The 21,529-nt window shown below is 43.5% G+C and overlaps 2 pseudogenes; both read right to left on the bottom strand.

Annotated features, from left to right (window-relative positions):
* Window positions 1–2,138: 2,138 nt before the first annotated feature.
* On the bottom strand, window positions 2,139–5,688 carry LOC136479600 (uncharacterized; annotated as a pseudogene).
* Window positions 5,689–9,892: 4,204 nt separating this feature from the next.
* LOC136479599 (uncharacterized) lies at window positions 9,893–11,948 on the bottom strand (annotated as a pseudogene).
* Between the last annotated feature and the right edge of the window lie 9,581 nt (window positions 11,949–21,529).

The raw sequence follows: 21,529 nt of genomic DNA, 5'->3' as shown, positions 1-21,529 counted from the left end.
CGTTGAAAAGACCGAGAAAACGAAAGCTAAGGTTCATCATCATATCACAAGAGCCAACAGCCAAGTTGGAGCATGTTACATCACATGGAGCACGCACATGGACAAAACCCCAGAGACACTGAAAGGGATCTTGAAAAGTACTATCGCGCGTGCATGACAACATGAAAAGTACTGTCGGAGGTGCTCATAAGGGTAGGGTTTATGTACGTGTGTTCATAAGGGTGAGTGTGCGTGCGTGTTATGGACGTTGTCGTTGTACTTTGTAATTCTAAAAAACATATCCCTTTTTGCCTGAATAGGGGGGCACAAACCCTTTATTCTTTTCTGAACCAAAAGGCTGGAGCTCTGCCGCTCAATTAAAAAGAATAGCATGGGTGTTGTCATTGTACTGTGTAATTGTAGAAAAAAACATATACCTTGAATAGGGGGCATAGACTCTTTATTCTTTTCTGAACCAAAAGGTTGGAGCTCTGCTGCTCAATTAAGAAAAATAGAGGTTCAAACAACATGACACACTCTCCTACCCACATAACAGTCGGCGTAGCACTTGACTACAACACAATCGTTGCCGAGCTTTGTGCAGAAGGGTTCTTGGCCTTGATATAGAAAGCAGAGGAGGAAGGCAGGATAGGAGGAATAAAGATCTGTCATATATAGAGTTCCAAGCATGTTTCACCTGTTGTTTGCCAACGACTCATTAATTTTGATTCTTGCAAATGGGGAGGATGCTACGCATTTTTAAGGTATACTAGACCTCTATAAAGAGTGCTATGGACATGTCATCAATATATAAAGAAAAGTCTGTCGTGATATTCAGCAGAAACACCAAGAGTAAGAAGACAGCAGCTGTCATGCAAGCTCTGAACTTAACCCAGGAAACCTTTAATGACAAGTATTTAGGTTTACCCGTACGTGTTAGGTAATCGAGAACAAAAACCTTTGAATATTTAAAGGATAGGGTGTGCCAGCAGAAACAAGGATGAAAGGAGCGGTTATTGTCAAATGCTGGTAAAGATGTTGTAAAAAAAAAAGGCTGGTAAAGAAGTGTTCATAAAAGCTCGGGGGCAAGCGATTCCGACCTATGCTATGGGGCTATGGGCTGTTTTGACCTAACTAAAGACATGTGCGACCAGATAAGCCATATCATCTGCAAATATTGGTGGAGTCAACAAGACAAGGAGAAAATGCATTGGGTCAGTTGGGATAGAATGAAGCTACCAAAAGAAAGAGGTGGCATGGGGTTGATTAGGGACATTCACTCTTTCAACATTGCCATGCTATCTAAACAAGGGTGGCATTTGGCTCAAAATTCCAACCCTCTGTGTGTGCCAGATTCTCAAAGCAAAGTACTTCCATTCAACAGATGTTCTACATGCACGACCATACGAGGGCACGTCGTCGTACACTTGGAGAAGTATCCTAAAAGGTGTGGAGCTGTCAGTAGCCATGCTGATTGAGTGCCTGAAGCTTCATCTGAAGATGGTGGAAGATTGAGAATTGGGCTCGTGGTGCATCGGCAGGCCAGGCCGAAGAAGTAGAACCCGAATGTATATGGCCCACTCTGGAGCATGCAAGGAGTTGTGCGTCGAAGCACTAGAAGCCATCAGCTACCTGCCTGCGGCTACAGAGGTAGCGATGCCCAAACTGAACTCGAACTATCCAATCCTGTCCTCGTTACCTATCTCTGTTCTTCTTCTTCCCCACGCCAGTGCTTTGCTAACATTGCCACCGTAGAGCCACCTGGCCTAGGACTCCATTGAAAATTGGAGTATGTTAATGCGACATTTAGGATAAATAAAATTTAATAGGACAACAGGATAACACCATACAAATGTTGAAGGCCACGCTATAGAAGCTCCAGTTACATCTCCAATAACCTTGTAATTCTTGTATGGTCGTACTAATGGTTCATCTTGTGCCAATGCAATACTAACACGCACCATAAAAAATTCTTTGCCTAGCTGAACACCCTCAATTTTCTGTGTTGGATCACAGCTTACTACTGTAGCAAAGGCAACATCCTTGCTTTGGTTTTTCATGCTCTTTAAAAATACTTTTGTGCCAACCTAGTTCACATATAAAATTGTATGAATAAATAAGAACACAATGGAAACATAGTACAAACATTAATTAGACACTCATGCCTTCAATGAATTGGCAGCCGGCAAATTTTTAGTATCATGCTCATATTTCTGCAAAATTATATTACGTGGAATATTAGTTTGTAGTTACATGAATTGTTAGGAAATAGGAAATAGAAATTCTTTTTGGAAGATGTGTCTTATACATTAGCAAGTACAGCTGCAGTAGCTCCTGTTGACATCTTCTTATTCTGTGGAGCAGATAAAAAGTCACAGCAAGTTAGCTAATAATTTGAAATTTGCATATAACATCAATATATTGCTAATAGATTATTTACCTGGAAATAAGATGCTTCATGATTTGAGCAATTGGAAGATATTTCCTGGTCCACAACCTTTAATATATGCTAGTTTGATTACAACACTCTGGTCATCAATTTAATAAAATTCGTATAACAAAATAAATGACACTGATCACCTTGGTTGTAGTATACTTGTTTTTGTCCAATCTTATATCATTTTGGTTTGATTTGGCCTATAATAAAATCATAAATAGTAGTCAATCTCTGCAAAATATGTGCTGCTAGAAATAAGTATATGAATTTTTTTCTCGAACAGAAATAAGTATATGAATTAACCTTATGTGCAGCGGAAACTTTATTGGCTTGTACTTTTTTTTCATGATGGGCATTAGCTTCCTTGCTCTACAGTTAGATACAACAAACAATCAGAATAGGTGACTTTCATTACTATATACAATGGTAATGAAATAAAATTGAATTATTGAACCATAAGTCTAGTATAAATGAATTTGCATGTTATGTCAAGATGTACTAAAATCTCTTTTTCTAGAATGACACACAAGTCAGGAGATTTGAAAGCAATAGATGTAGCATTGGTATCCACAAATACAAACACAATGAATTGCTTTTCATCCATGTTAAGTTATGTGCACTAATCTTATCTTCAGTAGAATAATATTTGTAGTGTGTCCGCTCAACATTAGTAGTTTGTTCCCTCTGTAATGGAAAAGAATAACTAAATTTTCTTTACACAAATCTGGTTGGAGAATCATGCCCATTCAATCATATCGTTATACAATTCAATTGATCAACCATGCCAAATTCTTCACTTCGAGGTTCACTATATACTCGCTATTGAGAGACAATAGATAATACATCAGAACTAATTATTCAAAAAATAATTTTACATAAAAGATTATGTTTTGTTAATGCTCCATAGAGACACATACTTTTCGTTTTGAATTTGGCACATCAGTAGAAAAGCCATCTTGCAATGGAACATCTAAACATTCCTGTGACAAGAAATCAATATTTTAGTACAGAAAATGATCACTGTAGAGGTTATGTAAATTTACCCATTGGATATGTCTTTGTTCCAAGATTTTTGTCTTTTGTTGTAATTCTAGTACTGTAGCATCTTGATTTTGGACTTGACGTCCAAACTTTTCCATTTGAAGTCTTAGAGATACAACATCTTCACTCGATTTGTCATCCAACGAAGTCATATTTATATTCTTAAGGCGCTTTGAAGTTGACAGTTCAAAAACTTGATTTGGATTTGGAACAAGTCCCAAGCCATGCACATGACCAGGCTTCTCTTCTCCTAGTACTCTATTTAGTGCATCTCTTCTCCATGCAACCTTTCCTTGACTAGTGTCTGCTAAATCTGGTTGCTGCCCTATGAGTTTCTTCAAATCATCCTGCACATAGCCATAATATGAATCAAATAAATTTGTAAAGGTAGTAGAATAAAAAAACAAAGTTGAGCATTCATAATTAAATCACCACACGTGCATTCGTGTCCTTCTCGGTTTTAGTCTTGTGTGTATGGATATACAAAACAACCCTGTGAGGGTATTTCTTTTTAGGATCTTTTTCCTCTTGTTGAACATGAAAATTAATATCAAGGAAATGATAATTATTATATCATATATATGAATGCAGCCAGAGGTGTACACACAATTAGAGTGGCAAGAATATTACCCACTCCTCTCTATTTCGAGCAAAACTCTTTGTTCCAGCAGTATGGGTTGACTTCTTCTTTGTACAGTTTATCCTATTTGCCTCACTTATATCCTGTCCCAAAATAACAAAATACAAAGAAAAGCATTTAAGTTATGCAGATTTTTTTTGGAAAATTTAGTATGCATTGAGAACCGCATAAATCGAACAATATGTAGGTACCTGTAATTTCTGGGTCATCCAGTTATTGACAAGTGCAACCCACTGGTCAGCAATTACACCGGGTGGCACATTGTTGCAATTGGTTTCCATGCTCTTGTGCACATCAAAATAAATTGATTTTAGATTTGACTTGTGTTGCCTCCATCTCTCTCCGAGGGTTCGCAGTATCCATTTTTCCATGCATAAAGGGTAAAGAAATCTCATCTGCACACAAATAGCAGAAGGCATATGGTTAAAAATTTATAAGTTAGATATTAAAATTTAACAAATAATATTATCGCATAACCACCAGAATTGTATACCTTTACTTGCTTTAGTATATCCTTCTTATTTTTTTCTTCGTTGGTGTTTCTTTCTTTCTTTCCTATTAGAAGTCTCCAGTCCTTGTAGCTCAAGCTACACAAGCACCCATTTCTAGCCACCGTGCCAAGAAATTTTCCTAGAAATCCAGCTTATACTCCAATTGGCTGATCAAGTTCATTACATGCAACCACAATTCTATGACCTTTAGGAAGGTTTCAAATATCTTTCAGTTTGGTCCTCCCACACTTTACTCTACCTTCAGTTTCATCTAGCCAACGGTACATTGCAAAAAATAAATATTCACTGAGAAAAATTGTAGGAAAATTCAGTTTATGCTAATTAGAATTGTAGGTTATGAGTTACCTTGGACATTAATCTCATTGTCAATATGGTCTCCTCCAGCACTAGTATGAACTTCAAATGCTGCAACATTTTGTTGAGGGCTCTCTTGCCTAGTATCTTGCTCTAACATATATTCATCATTACTTTGAATTGTGCGCTTTCTTGTAGTCACCATGTCGGCTGCACAACATCATTAAAGGACATAGTAAATATAATAAACAATATGTAATCTTTTTATTAAACAACTAGATATTTGTATTAGACTATCAAGATTGTATTTATTAAGTCACATACCATGGTGGGGTTGGATATGCTAATCTTGGATGAAAATAAATCATTGATAACTAACATGACTTAGAATATTTGTCCTTGAATAATCAAATATACATAGAAAAGTAAATTATATGTTCATTCTAATACCTTTATTTTTTTGGTTTAGATTTGGATGGTTCTTTGTTGGACTTGGTAGGTGCTAAAGTGGCCGGTCTCTGCCTCGTCACAAACAAATTAACCGTCTTTTCGCTCTCACACTCATTGAGCATTTCCATCATCACATCAGAATCTTGTTCTATTACAACCAAGCTATCTGTTCTCTTGTAGTATAGATAGTCGACTGATATGTACCCAGAACCCTCGATCAGATCAATCAAGTTGAAAAAGCATATCTCATCTCTATCCAGTTCCCTTTGCACATGTTTATGTCCTTCAGCTTTTCCATCACATTCCAGATTTATGGTCCAATTATCCACCGCCATTGCACAATCTAAATAAAATTTAGCACTAATAGGAAAATAAGAATAAAGCATTGGATAATTCACAAAGAATAGGCCAGAAGTTTTTTTCCCTCCCTAGAACCATGAAATGGACCCATTCAAAAGTCTGTTAAATCCAGCATCCTATCTTCCCAGAAGAATTGCCGTTTCCAATTTCTAGCTCCTATATATTGTAATATAAACAAGGGAGAAAGAACTCAATCTGAAAAAAACCGTTGAAACATATGCATTATGCAACTTCAACAGTTTCATTCACATGCTCCTTACCTCTATCTAATTAAAGATTCAAATGCATATACAACCTATGATGCTCTTATCAGATGGCAACAACCATATTATCGTCTTGGCATCACTTATACAGGAGTCTGTCAGCCATCTAACCGCATTGGCTATAAGCGCAAATCCTATCAGTTCAGGTGACATTCTCCCTTTGAATTGTATAGAAGCCATAATTCTCCCTGGAGCTACTCTTTTTGTGGATTCACTAATTGACCACAGAAACTGTATCGTAATTAACAAAGAATACTGACCCCTCGTCTTGGGTTGTGGCTGAACAAACTGATCGATACACTAGGCATTTAGACAGGCTCAGAGGCTGGAGGAGGGGGCGGTGGCCCATAGGATCCTTCGTGACGGGCGCTGTTCAGGGGCGGCGGCCGGTTGATGGCTGCGGTCTGCGGCACGGCGCCCTCATTGCGAGTAATGGAACAAGGAGAGAGAGAGAGAGAGAGAGAGAGAGAGAGAGAGAGAGAGAGAGAGAGAGAGAGAGAGAGAGAGAGAGAGAGAGAGAGAGAGGGGGAGAGAGGACCAGGGCTGGGCATCCGTGGGCACTTGGGCGGGTGACAGGGTTTGTTTAGCGTACCTACAACTTGGCCAGGGAATGATGGTGACCGGGACGAGGCCGTGGATGCCGCCGCCATCGATGGAGCCTTTCCTCCAATGGTGAAGATAACGCTGTGGCCGACCTAGGAGCTTCGGTCAGTTGGTGGGAACGAGGATTGAGGAGGGCCTTCGAGTTTTTATTCGCTAGATTAGATTAGAGCAGCAAACTGTTACAGAGCGGCAAATGGATTTCTGGAGGGAAAATTTGGTGGGATAATTTCAATCAATGTTTTAAGGAGGCAAACTAATATTCCACGCCTCTCGATTCTGGATTTCTGGTGCTTATATATCTAAAAAACATATATCTAAAATATACTATAAGATTTCGCTATCTAAAAGAACATTTGATGGACATCCTGTACGGTCCTTGTATCTAAAAAATATACTACTAGATTTCGCTATCTAAGAGTTACTTTATGAGTAATGACCACGTATATTGGTTTTGTGATAGTATTAATAATATGTACCAAATTAGTCTATTTTAAAGTAATGACTAATGGCATCAATTTAATGTGGCCAATTATATTACTTTCTATTAATAAGACAAATATTAATGAAAAATAGTTTCTTGGTACTTGGCATTCTACTTAAAAGTAAATAATAAGGGAGTTGCTATATTTCGAGTGCTTGAATCTATGTTCATCTAGTTTTGAAATGAGTATTCAGGACCGTAATAAATTCAAATGAAAAAGTCGTCAACTATAAAGTTGCATAACTTCCCGAGATCTACGACTTTTATTTTGGTCATTTCTCCATCTGAGGTTATTTGAAAAATTCGAATTTCAAATGTGAGGAAATTCATGTGACTTTTCTAGGATAGATGATTTCAAATGAAAAAGTTGTCAACTATAAAGTTGCATAACTTCTTAAGATCTACAACTTTTGTTTTGGTCATTTGTCCATCCGAGGTTGTTTGGAAAATTTGAATTTCAAATGTGAGAATTTATACATAATTTTTGAACGATAGATGATTTCAAATGAAAAAGTTGCCAACTACAAAATTGCATAACTTTTCGAGATTTACAACTTTTGTTTTGGTCGCTTCTCTATCCGACATCCTTATCTACAACTACACACTCACTTATGATCATAGAGCATATGGATTCCTTTGGTATTAACTTCTATTCAATCTGGTGAAACAAATACTTAGCATCAAAACAACTTTAAATAAAAAAGCTGTGAACTACAAAGTTTTATAACTTTTCGAGATCTCCAACTTTTATTTTGGTTGTTTCTCCATCCGAGATCCTTTTCTACCACTACACACTCACTTGTCACTTTAGAGCATATGGACTCCTTTGATATTAACTCTATAAATCTTATGATACATATTTGAATATCCAAACGACCTCAAATCTAAAAGTCTAAACTACAAAGTTGTAGATCTCGAAAAGTACTACAACTTTGGTATAAAGTTCGTCTTTATCGAACATCATATGAAAAAGTTACGAAGTTTTTTGTGCAACCTATCACAAGGTTACGAATATATTGATAAAAAAATATATATACACTAACAAATGCATGTGTAGTCTAATGGTAGAGACGTGTTAAATTTGTTGGGGGCTGGGGGTCGTGGGTTCAAATCATGATCAAAGTTGTTTTTTTTGTTTTTTAGAAATCACATCTTGAAAGGCGTTTTTTAAATCACATCTTTTTTTGTTTTTTAGAAATCACATCCTGAAAGGTGTTTTTGTTTGTATTTTTTAGAAATCGCACCTAAGCTGTGGCGCACCCGTAGACATTTCATTTCAATCTTATACCTTCACAAGGCATTTTTTTGTTTTTTAGAAATCGCACCTAAGCTGTGGCGCACCTGTAGACATTTCATTTCAATCTTATACCTTCACAAGGCGTTTTTTTTTTTGTTTTTTTCAATATATTTCCTGTCGACAGAGATGATGGGCCTGTTGCCACTGGATTTATGATGGACATATAAACAATTATATTCTGAAATCTCAAATTTCAAATGTGATCTTTGTTTTGCCGACACCATACAACTTGTGACCCCATACAACTTGTGACCCCATATAATTATATTCTGAATTCTCAAATAAAAAATTGTCAAACGCTGAACATCACGTTTATTGAAGTTTTCTAGAGTAAAAACTCAGAGGAATACACAAAATTACAACTTGGCAAAACAGCTCAAGATGTTCATGCATTGTAGCAATGATGTTGGTTTCTGGACCATGACCTGAATAATACAAACAGTTAAAAAGAAACTTGTCAGCTGGTACATAATCTTAGTACAACTATACAATATTGAACAGTACAAAAATCAAACATATCTGACCTTTAATTTTGTTGAGCTAATCTTCTTGATCAAAACTTGTACTAGGATCTACCTTTTTTGCCTCTACAGTTGTACCCTCTACATCTCTTCTAGTCCATGAATGACTATTATGTGCATTAGCAAAAACATCCTCAAGAGTACTGACATGATAAGGTTCACATTCTACATCATTCCACACATATCCCATTTCAAATACCTACATGTTGTCTGAACCAGTCAGGAAACTCTTTATTTTGTATATTCTCAATTTGTTTCAAAGATAGACGATGTTGACGATTTCTTCTTTTGAGATCAGCGGCATGCTCTCTAAAATGGAAATTAACATGGATTCAGTTTTAAAGGAACATATGTAATATGTTGATAGGTGTCAGTAACACTTACTTCAAGTACGGAATGACAGCTTCACGATTCAGTTTTAAAGGAACATATGTAATATGTTGATAGGTGTCAGTAACACTTACTTCAAGTACGGAATGACAGCTTCACAATTGTATAGTACATATCTATGTGCTTGCAGTTTCTCTAGATCGGTTAAAATAAAACTGGATGGTCTTCCCAATGGTTTTCCTATAGGAGAAAACAAAGAGGAATCATGTCCATATAAGTTAGATTCAAGATGATCCTGGTTCTCATCATTCCTTGATGGTTTGTTATGTTTTGTGGAGAAACCTTCCAGGTACCTAGAACAAAACACCATACACTCATCTGCCAAAAATGAATTTGCCATTGAAGCCTCTGGATGAGCTTTATTGCGAACATATGACTTCAGTTTACATAAGTACCTGCAACATATGGAAAAGCATCAATTTAGTTGGTTATATATAACAAATGATCCAAGCAATGAACTTGTATTAGTTAGACTCGGTACCTTTCAATGAAGTACATCCATCGATAGCAAACTGGTCCACCCATCTTACATTTAGTTGCTAAATGTACGACTAAGTGAACCATAACTGTAAAAAATCCAGGAGGAAATATCATCTCCATTTTGCATAGTGTAACTTTAATTGATTATTCCAAACGGTCAAGGTCGTCAACCCAAAGCACTTTCGAACATATTCCTCGAAAATAAGCAGACAACTCAAACATTACTGCTGTGATATCATCTGGAATAATGCCCCTTAGAGCAATAGGCATGAGCTGTTGAAGTAGAACATGGCGGTCATGTGTTTTGAGACCAATAAGTTTTCCTTCAGCACAATTTACAGATTTTGATATATTTCTAGAGTAGCCATCGGAAACTTTTATGTCTCGAAGCACTTTACAAAATGTTTGTCTCTCACTTTTCGACATAGCAAACCTTGCAGGTGGCAAGTAGAACTTGCCTGAAGGTTTTTCTTGTGGGTGGAGGTCCTCCCTAATGTTCGTCTCTTTGAGGTCTTGACGAGCTTGTAAATTATCTTTTGACTTTCCATCTAAACCAGATAGTGTACAATAACAATTTTCAAACGCATTCTTCTCTATATGCATCACAACAAGATTGTATCGAAGAATATTATCATCCCAGTAAGACAATGTGAAAAGACTACTTAATGCCTTATAAGTTTTTGACTCCTTGAAATCACCTAATGCAGTGATTTCATCCAAAATTGGACGGTCATAATAAGTTTGAGGCTCTGTTCTAAGCTCCACTGTTCCATCAAATGAATTCCCATCCAAACGAAAAGGATGGTCAAGAGGAAGAAATCGACGAAGACCCATAAAACAAGCTTTGCGACCATGCTTCAGACGTTTGGTCCATGCATTTTCACCACAAGGTGGACATGCAAAATTTCCATGAACCATATGAGAAGCAAGCATTCCCAAGCCTGGTAGGTCACTAATGGTCATTAGCATTGCTGCTCTCAAATCAAAAGTTTTGTTTCTTGATGCATCATATGTTGGCATACCATTTTGAAATAAATCTTTTAGGTCCTCCAAAAGTGGTTTAAGGAACACATGAATTTTGTCCCCAGGACTAGTAGAACCAGGAATTATTAAAGACAACATTAGATAATGCTCTTTCATGCAAAACCATGGAGGTAAGTTATATATTACCAAAACAACTGGCCAACAACTATATCTAGAACTCAACATCCCATATGGATTAAACCCATCGGTAGCTAAGCCAAATCGAATATTCCGTGGATCTGACTTAATTTGTGGAAACTTTTCATCAAAGTCCGTCCATGCTCGGGAGTCAGCTGGATGTCGTAGTGCACCATCCTTGATGCGCTCTTCATCATGCCATCTTAGGAGAGGTGCTGTTTCTTTGCACATAAACAGTCTTTTTAGCATGTCTTTAATAGGAAACTATCTTAATACTTTACAAGGCGTTGCTTTCCTTCTTTGCTTCTTTGTTAGTTTGGTTTCAGGTTCCATACCTTTCCACCTAGAAGCCTTGCACTTTGAGCAAAAATCATCATTTTCCTTGTCTTTCCAAAATAGTTCACAATCATTTGGGCACACATGAATGCTTTCATAGCCCAATCCAAATTTGGAAATAATTTTCTTAGCCTCATAAAAATTTTTGGGCAGTTCCTTTCCATTTGGAATAGCATTCTACAAAATACCAAGTGGATCACCTAATGATTTATCTGACCATTTGTTCATGGATTTTACATTGAACAAAAGCACAAGTAAAGTTAGCAGCGTTAATTCACATCTTATAGAACTCTTCTGCTTCTAAATTTGGCCCGTTGACAGGTGGATTCGAAAGATTAGCGGTATCTGTCATAGGTATGTCATCATACATGTGATAAAATGCATCATGAAGCAGCTGACTCATGTTATCATGCCTTTCTTCATTCTGAGATTGTGGTTGTTCATCAACGGTGTGTTGTACTGAAGGGTCACTATGAAAATCCCAATCTTCATAATTCTCAAGTATCCCATTGCAGACCAAATGTTCATATATTTCATCCCTGGATAGGAGACTAGTATGCACGCATGTATGACATGGACAATAAATCTTGGTATCTTCGGGCTTATCTTCAAATGCAAATTCAACAAATCCTTCTACACCAGCTATGTACCGAGTAGAATCTTTAGGATAGCCCAAAAGAAGCTTGATGATTTTTAAATCCATTGTGAAATCATAAAAAGCTATTGCTGTATAAATAAATAGAGGCCGTAAGTTCAATGCTAAGAATCGCATATAGCAACTTGAGCATTACAAACACTGTAGTCATATGCTGTGACTGAATTTTAATAGTAATGCTTCAATAAAGAGCTAGCAGGACACAATAGTCAAGTCAGTGAGGGCAAGCATGACCCTTGATTTTGATTTAATTAATTGAATGGAGTACTCGCAGCTCATGATTCGGGGTCAAATTGCACGATCTCAACAACAAGAGGGTGTGGTTTGCAGGTTGATTGGCTTAAGCAATTGGAGACTTGAAGACATACGTACCGGCGTGCTGCTCAGCTCTTGCAGTCGCTATCTCGCAGGTGGCCGTGTCCGCCGCTGCTGCCGTTGTGGTTAGGCTGTAGACCCTGGGGAAACCACGAAGAGGGTTTTTACCTGCCCACATCTGTTCTTAAATAAAAGAATAACAGTAGATGGTGGGGGGAACTTGTTACACCGGTAGAGAAATAGAAAACAAAAGAATAACAGTAGATGGCGGGGGAACTAATAAAAAGTAATAGAGCACATGGTGAGCGGAGGGGCAGAAGACGCTACCGCTGGAACATTTGAGATATGGATAACCTGTTCCAACATTTCACATGCGTTGCTGCTGTGTTGCCGGCAACACATAAATTAAATGTTGGTGGGTATCCGTTGTTAAATGGGGGTTTAGGTAGCCGTGCTCCCTGAAGCCGCAGCAGAACTCGAGCGAGGCATTCCAACTGAGTCAGGTTATAGGTCGCCGAGCAGCAGTCGCTGGGGCTGGTGGCGCGTGTTGCGAGTGAGGTGGTTGATCCCCGGCAATTAGCAACTAGCAACCGGAGGGCCCGAGTCGAACGGGTACGGCTAAACCTGGGAATGGTTTGGGCTGAAACCGAGTTTTGTGGGTTGGTTTTCCATTTGGGCCTCACGGTTTGGGTGAAAACTGGCTAAAGAGTCTAATGGGCTGGTTTGGTTTGGGGTTCTAGGTATAGTAGCCTGGTTCGGTTTCCATCCGTCTCCGACGCCTGACGCCTCTCTCTCGACTCGCCATGGCGGCTAGGATTTGCTAGTCGCTACTCCATCGCCCAATCCACCACAAGCCGCTGCCTTCCTCTCACCCTGCTGGCAGTAGGCGAGCGCGGAGCCACGATTTCACGAACCCGTCGAGGCCGCGGCGGAACTGCGGCGCGCCAGAGGGAGACAGTGGGTAGGGAGCGGCGGCGGGGAGAGGGACTGAGCGTGCGCAGCACGTGCCCGACGGTGTGCTGTGTGCAAGGGCAGAAGCCAAGAAGGCCGCCGCCGGGTCTTCAGCGTGTGCAACTTCGGCAAGACTGGTGTCCAGGACACAGGGGACTAAGGTACTGCTCCTCTTCTCCTGCTCGCTCTGTTTGTGAATCTAATCGCTGCCTTCGTGTACTGTGATAAACTAGTACCTACTTAGTCCATGAGATGTGTAGCTGAACTTTAATGAGTCCATTTGTTCGGGTATTTGTTCAGTCTGGTACTCAAGTTAGACCTTTTATTGGCTTGTGCAGTGCTGTATGGGGGTGTGAGATGGGACCTTTGTTGGTTTTTACAGTTGGTATAGGTTGGGATTTATGTGCTCTATGTTCATTCATAGTATGGTTTGACTTGTATGTTAACTCAGTTCTTGTGAAATAATATCAGCTACCAAGTTTATATGGCATTTTTATACGTCAGTACATTTGATTTATATATGTCATTCCTATTTACAGTAGCACCACATGACTGTAGGTTTGCCCAGTAAGATGGTATGATTGTAGGTTTTCAGATTTAGATATAGGTTGCAACTTGGAAGCATTAATATAGAATTCTTTGGTGCTTATATAAGCACCATCTACATGCGGTCATGCCTGATGTCCTGAACTCCTTATATAATACCAGCTACCAAGTTTATATTCTTATAATCAAATATTATAATCAAGACACTGTCGAGGTACACAGTAGGATTCAGGCAACTGTCACACCTAATTCTAAGGATAAAATTGAATGCACTAAACTCATGTGTGCCCAGGGATCAGTCACACATAAGTTGACAAATTATAAAAAGTATCGTCACGGTGTATCTTACATAACGATTAATAACATCACATAGTCTCACACAACACAGCGGAAATAAAAAAAAATTAGCTCTCTCGTGGTAGCTCCAACACAGGGATGGTCAACTGGTTGACCACAAGCCTAATAGTCCTTAGGGAACTCCTCATATCCGTTGTCATCTGTTACCCATCCGGGATTTTTATCCAAATATTGAAAGCAAACAAGCGTAAGTACTTCCCGTACTTAACAAGATAACATAGGGTTATGAAAGCTCAAAAAGGTTGACTCTGGTTTACTACAGTTAGCACTTTTAGTAGGTCAAGATTTTATCATCAACTATTATCAAGTCATGCTTAAACTCCCATTTAAACCCACATAATCAGATATCTGAATCATTTAGATCATATTATCATCGTATAACATCATAAATGAACAACAATAAGTAATCAGTTATTCTGTAAGTTTTCCGGGCCGCTCATGACCGTGAGCACGGCTGTTATAACAGTTTGTAACCCTCTGCAGAGGTTGTGCATATTCACCGCGAGTCATGTTTCCCCTATGCCCGGGTTAATTACTCCTATATCACTACCAAGGTGAGCGGGCGGGGTACACTATGAAGCCATTTCATAGATTTCTCTAACAAGTTAGGGCCGCTAGGTTTCCTCGACAGATAGATGTAGGAAACCCCCTTTCCTATGGCACATATCCATCGCGGCTATACACATAGGAATAGAGGCAGCCCTATACCCTACGTGGCAAGCTCCTTTTGCGCCATAAAGGTAACCTCTAACAAGCTAGAAAAGGTCCTATTACTGAGCTAAAGTCAGAGCCATGTGACCCTCACGGTTGCACTGTCAGTCCCAGCTTTTGTCGACAGATAAGTCCTTATGGAGGGCCGAGAGCATCATGATCAAAAGTCATTTGCTCCTTCGCCCTATAATTCAGTTGTTTAAAAGCAACTTTTACCTTTTCTTTCCATAGAACCATCATTCATTATGTAAATCATGTATAGTTACATTGAGCGCTAGCAAACTACCCATATGCATATAACCCATAGGAGAACAAGGAACATGATAATCAATCACTAGGATGTCCTTACGGGTATCAAAATTAGACACATGCAAATGAATAATTAATAAATGGTGAATAGGCATCAAGGTAGATCCCATGCTATACTTGCCTTGTTTAGCAAACTCCTGCTGGCCCTGCTGGTCGTCAAAGAACTCTTGGTATCCAACGTTCTCCTCACCGTCTGAACGCGACCAACACAGCAACATACAACATTCCAAAGGCATTCATGCAAAGCAAACAATCCTACAGTTAGAACAGTACACCAGCAGTATAGAAAACAAGATAAAATGTTTATGAACAGATTCTATGTCTCGCTACGATCATGTCAATGCGAAGTTCACGAAAAACGGAGCTAAAACGCGAAAGTTATGATTTAAACGGGATTTCCTATAGCAATTTATTTAACTAAATCTAATCTCAAAATTTAAATGTTGCAAACATGGTTAACAGTGGTATTAACATGTAGAGAACTTAATTGTGAACCTAACGAAATTTGAACGGGTCAAATCGGAGCTATAACGACGATTTTATAAGCAACACAGTGCAATGACATTTTTGTAAATACTAAAAACGTATTTTGGACTAAAACAGTATATTTTACGTTTTCAAAATGAGAAAGCGTACTCAGGAGATGTGTTATGGACTGCGGGTTAGGATTTAGAAAAGCTCGGGGACTCATTAGCAAAACTGACACGCGAAGGGGTATCGGCTTATGTGAGCCGTTGGATCAAGAACGATCGGCTCAGATTAGAAATGAGAGAGAGGGAGAGGGCAGCGGCCGGGAACAGTGCGGCCACGGCGGTGCAGCCATTGCCAGCGGCGAGGACTCGCCGGCGCGATCGGTACGGGGGCTACGGGCCATGGTTCAAAGAACCGAGGGCACCGGGAGAGAGATGGGGGGCAGGCGAACTCGGCCAGGCCTAGAGCGCGGCTGTAGGAGAGAGCCGAGGCGGCGGTTGCCATGGCCGGCGGCTGGAAGCTCATCGGCGCACGTGGCTAGGGCACTAGAAGCCGTGAAACAAAGAATTAAGGGCATGGGGAGAAAGAGGGGAGCAAGGGGATTCTCATCGTGGGGAAAACGGAGTCGACGGTGGCTTGGGGATGGCTGTCCACGCGGAGGGGCGGACGGCGGACCTCGGCTTGTCGGTGCGGCGGTTTTTGGCTTCCGCTGCGCCTGGCGAACGCGAAGAAGGAGCGGGGAAGGCAGCAGAGGGAGCGACGAGGGGTGACGGCTCCGTTTTAAATGAGGCCGGGGAGCGGGGCGACGCGCCCACGGCGCCAGGAGCGGGGCGGCGGTTGCGGCTTGGACCGGACACGGCGGTTGCGGGAGGTGGGCGAAGGCACTAACGGGCGGGGCCGGGTTGTCAGCGGCTAAGAGGGAAAGGGGGTGCGGCAGCGGTTGTTGCCTGCCCGAGCTGGGCCGGCCCAGGAAGGAAAGCAAGGGGAGGGGGAAAAGGAAAGCGAGCGAGCCGGCTCGGCCAGAGCAAATTGGGCCAGCGGGAAAAAGGCCTACGGGCCAAAAATGAGGAAAAGAGGGGAGGGGAAGGAATTTCCTTTTTTTTTCTTTTTCCAAATAAATTTTCCAAACTCATTCTCAAAAGGTTTTTAAAACCTTTTAGCATTTGAAACAAAACCACCCATCACAGAAATAAATATGCAATAACATGAATGCATCAACATGTTTCTATCCTTATATTTACTTTTAATTTCATAAAAAATATTATTTCCTAAATTTGAAATGCACGTATAATTGCATAAATAAATCAAATTTTACTATTTTAAAATAATGCAAATTTTTAGGTGTTACAGCAACTGACTTGCATTGGTGGTAGCTATCATCCAACAAGCCCACAGCTAGGTCCATCTTGGTCCATAGATACATAATAATATAAGGATGATAAATCATATCCACGGTTGGCAGCAGCAAATGTACTGACGTATAAATCTATCTGTACCATATTTTAGGCTGAAACTTCACTGACTATGTGTAAAGTAATCTGTTGCTCTTTCACCATGTGAACGCACGGTAGGGGCAGGCGCCGAAAGGGCTCCTTGCTGTTGCACTGTAACCGCAGCAGGGGCAGACGCCGAAAGGCTCCCCTACCGCACTGTAGCCACGGCAGGGGCAGACGCCAAAGTCAGCCCTGCTATCACATCTAGTCACTATAGCAGCATGGCAGCCTGGCATATCTGTGTACTAGAATTCGATGGGTAGAGTTTTATTTATAACTTCCCACTGCAACTCAGTAAAGTGAGCGAGTTCAGTTTTGCCATATCGTCTGCAGAGCTCCGGCCAACGCTGGTGCTTGTGCTGTGTGCGCGCGCGGTCTGTTCTCCCTCCCTTCTTCTATCTCTAGCCATAGTGTGTGGTTGGCAACGCCGGTGAGCGGAAGGCTCACCCGTGCGGGAGATCCCGGGGCAACAAGTGGTATCAGAGCCGTACAAGCGCCGTCGTCGTACTAACCGCTGGCGATGACGGATGGTTTGGAGATGGGCGACAGCAGCGGCGCTGCTGTGGCTGCCCAGCCACGACAGAAGGTCGTCGTGTGCACGGTGCGGGAGGTCAGTGACACCAGTTGGCCGACGTTGATTCGCACCAACTATGGAGAGTGGGCGGTGACCATGAAGGTCAAGCTCAGAGCCCGACGGCTCTGGAATGCCATTGACAAGGGCACCGACAACGAAGAAGACGACATGTCAGCGTTGGAGACTATCCTCGCTGCTGTGCCAGCGGAATACAGGGAGCCATTGGGGGCGAAGAACTCTACTAAGGAGGCGTGGGAGGCCATTACAGCGATGCGCGTCGGCTCCGACCGTGCAAAGAAGGCGACGGCCCAGCTGCTGAAACAGGAGTACGCCACCCTCAAGTTCAAGGATGGTGAGTCAGTGGAGGACTTCTCCCTTCGCCTGTAGTCGCCCATCAGCAAGCTGAGGAGCCACGGCGTCACCATCGACAAAGAAGAGGCGGTCTCCATGTACCTTTAGTCTGTGCCGATGAAGTACATCCAGATTGCTCTCTCCATAGAGACGATGCTGGACTTGTCCACTCTCACCATTGAGGATGTGGCAGGCCATGTGCGGGTGGTGGACGAGCGCATGGAGCAGGCCACAACAACGATGGATAGTGTCAAGCTACTGCTGACAGAGGAGTGGGCTGCCCGGATGAAGAAGTCCAGTGAAGCCTCCTCCAACCGTGGTGGCGATGGCAAGCACCGCGGCATGGCTTCTTCGGAGAAGAAGAAGAAGAAGGTCGACTCCAACGCCTGTCTGCGCTGCGGGAAGACAGGCCATTGGGCAAAGGAGTTCCCAAATCACAAGCAGGAGAAGAAGGCTGAGGCTCATTTAGCGCAGGCTGATGAGGATGATGAGGCCACTCTCCTGATGCCGACGTTCTATGCACTACACGACGTTGAGGCCAAGGAGAAGGGAGAGGTGATGGCGGTGAAAGGGCATGGCAAGGCTCTAAAGGCTGTCATGCTCGACGAACCGCGTGCCCAAGTCCACCTTGGATGTGTGGGCGGCGAACAGGAGCAGCAGTGGTACCTGGACTCCGGCGCCAGCAACCACATGGTGGGCTCCAAGGAAGCCTTCTCCGAGCTTGACGCCAACATGACCGGCACGGTGAAGTTCGGTGATGGCTCAACGGTGGCGATCCGAGGGCGCGGCGCCATCATCTTTAGGTGCTAGAACGGTGAGCACCACACACTGACGGATGTGTACTACATCCCGCAACTGCGTTCAAGCATCGTCAGCATCGGGTAGCTAGACGAGCGCGGGTGCGAGGTACTGATCGAGAGCGGAATTATGAAGATTCGGGATCGGGAGCGGCGTCTTCTCGTGAAGGTAAAACGCTCACATAATCGATTGTACCTGCTTGACTTAAAAGTGGAGCAGCCGGTGTGCCTAGCAGCACAGCACACTGAGGAGCCGTGGCTGTGGCATGCCCGGTTCGACCATCTCAGCTTCGACGTGCTCGATTGGCTAGAGAAGATGGTCCGAGGGCTGCCCCACATTAAACACGGAGGCGAGCTATGTGACAGCTGCCTGGCCGGGAAGCAGAGGAGGTTGTCGTTCCCAAAGGCGGCCAAGTATCGCGCGGCGGACGCTCTCGAGCTCATCCACGGTGATCTCTATGGGCCAGTCATGCCAGCCATAAACGGTGGTCGGCGGTACTTCCTCCTGCTCGTGGATGATGGCAGTCGCTATATGTTGCTGCAATTCATGACGAGCAAGGACGAGGCGACGGAGGCGATCAAGAAGTTCTAGGCACGCGCGGAGGCAGAGAGCGGCAAGAAGGTGCCCGTGCTGCGAACTGATCGTGGCGGTGAATTAACTTCGGTGGAGTTTGCTGCGTATTGCGCGGATCAGGGTATGGTGCGACACCACACCGCGCCGTACTCACCATAGCAAAATGGCGTGGTGGAGCGGCGGAACCAGACGGTGGTCGGCATGGCTCGATCCATGATGAAGGCTAAGAGCATGCTGGCAAGGTTCTGGGGTGAGGCGGTGACCACGACAGTGTTCATCCTCAACCGTGCGTCCACAAAGGCCTTGAAGGGCATGATGCCGTTTGAAGCTTGGTATGGGCACAAGCCAAGCGTCTCCTTCCTCCGGATATTCGGCTGCATCGGCCACGTTAGGAAGATGAAGTCGGTCTTCACCAAGCTGGAGGATAGGAGCACACCGATGGTGCTCCTAGGCTATGAGGAAGGTACCAAGGCATACTGGCTCTATGACCCACGTGGAGGCAAGGTGGTTGTCTCGCGCGACATCATGTTTGATGAGAAGGTAGCCTGGGAATGGGACAGTCCGGGCACGGGGGAAGCTGGCGGCTTCACCAACACCTTCGTCGTCGAGCACTTGGTCATCCACGGTGGTGAATACGCTAGAGAGGAAATGCCGACCACTCTAGCAACAGAGCCGAGCACTCCTAGGGCACTGCTGAGCACTCCAGGAGTGGTGTCGAGCACTCCGAGAGTGGTGCCGAGCACTCTAGAAGTGGTGCCGACCACTCTAGGACAGGTGCCGAACGCTCTCGTAGCAGAGCCGAGAGGTCTTGCAGTGATACCGACCACTCCAAGTCTTGTGCCGAGCACTCCTACAGTGGTGCCAACCACTCTAGGAGTGGTGACGAGCGGTCCAAGACTTGTGTTGAGCACTCCTGCAGCCGAGGTGCCGAGCACTCCAAGTGTTGTGCCGACCACTCCGGCGGAACAGGGGACTCCATCAACGCCGATTGAGTTCGCCTCACCTCCAAGCGACATCACAGAGTTCGTGGATGCTTTCCACGATGGTGAGGAGGTGCGGTTTCACAGGCTGGATGACATCGTCGGCGATACAGGGTGCTCAGGCCTGGCGGGTCAGCTGCTCAATGACCCAGAGCTGCTTCTCGTCAGTACAGAGGAACCACCCACTTCGCGCTGGCCGAGAGCGATGCAAATTGGCGACGGGCGATGCTGGAGGAGATGAAGGCGATCGTGGAAAATGAGACTTGGGAGCTCGTCGATCCACCTATAGGATGCCGTCCGATCGGCTTGAAGTGTGTTTACAAGGTCAAGCGGGACGAGCACGGCGCCATTGTCAAGCACAAGGCGTGCCTCATCGCCTGAGGCTTTGTCCAGCACGAGGGCATCGACTTCGAGGAAGTCTTTGCGCCGGTAGCGCGCATGGAGTCTATCCGACTGCTGCTAGTTTTGGCAGCAGCAAATGACTGGCGCGTCCATCACCTGGAGGTAAAATCGGCCGTCTTCAATGGCGAGCTGGCGGAGACGATCTTCGTCAGGCAACCTCCGGGTTTCGCCGTCAAGGGAGCAGAGCACATGATGCTCCAACTGCGTAAGGCGCTCTACGGGTTGCGGCAGGCCCCGCGAGCGTGGAACGCCAAGCTTGATGCCACACTGGGCGAGCTTGGGTTCACGCGGTGCCCAACCAAGCATGCGCTCTACACGTGGCGACAGGGGAAGGAGGAGCTCATCGTCGGTGTGTATGTGGACGACTTGATCATCACCGACGCGCGTGCGGAGGACATCGACAGCTTCAAGCGCGAGATGGTGGCTCGTTTTCAAATGAGCGATCTCGGCGCGCTCTTCTACTACCTCGACATCGAGGTGAGACAGGGGAAGGAGGTGCTCATGTTCGGTCAGAGCGCATACGCCTCGAAGCTGTTGGAGCGGAGCGGCATGACTGAGTGGAAGCCGTGCGTGACTCCGATGGAGGAGCGACTGAAGCTGACGAAGGCCAGTACCATGGCGAAGGTAGATGCAACACTCTACCGAAGCATTGTCGGCGGTCTACACTACCTAGTCCACACGAGGCCGGACATTGCGATCGCTGTGGGCTACGTCAATCGCTTCATGGAGGATCCTCGAGAGGATCACTGGGCTACGGTGAAGCGGTTGCTATGCTACGTCAAGGGGACGGTGGATCAG

The sequence above is a fragment of the Miscanthus floridulus genome, chromosome 9, assembly GCF_019320115.1.
Source record: "Miscanthus floridulus cultivar M001 chromosome 9, ASM1932011v1, whole genome shotgun sequence".
Taxonomy (NCBI): domain Eukaryota; kingdom Viridiplantae; phylum Streptophyta; class Magnoliopsida; order Poales; family Poaceae; genus Miscanthus; species Miscanthus floridulus.
The sequence above is the reverse complement of the archived record's forward strand: the minus strand, read 5'-3'. Positions and strand labels throughout refer to the sequence as shown.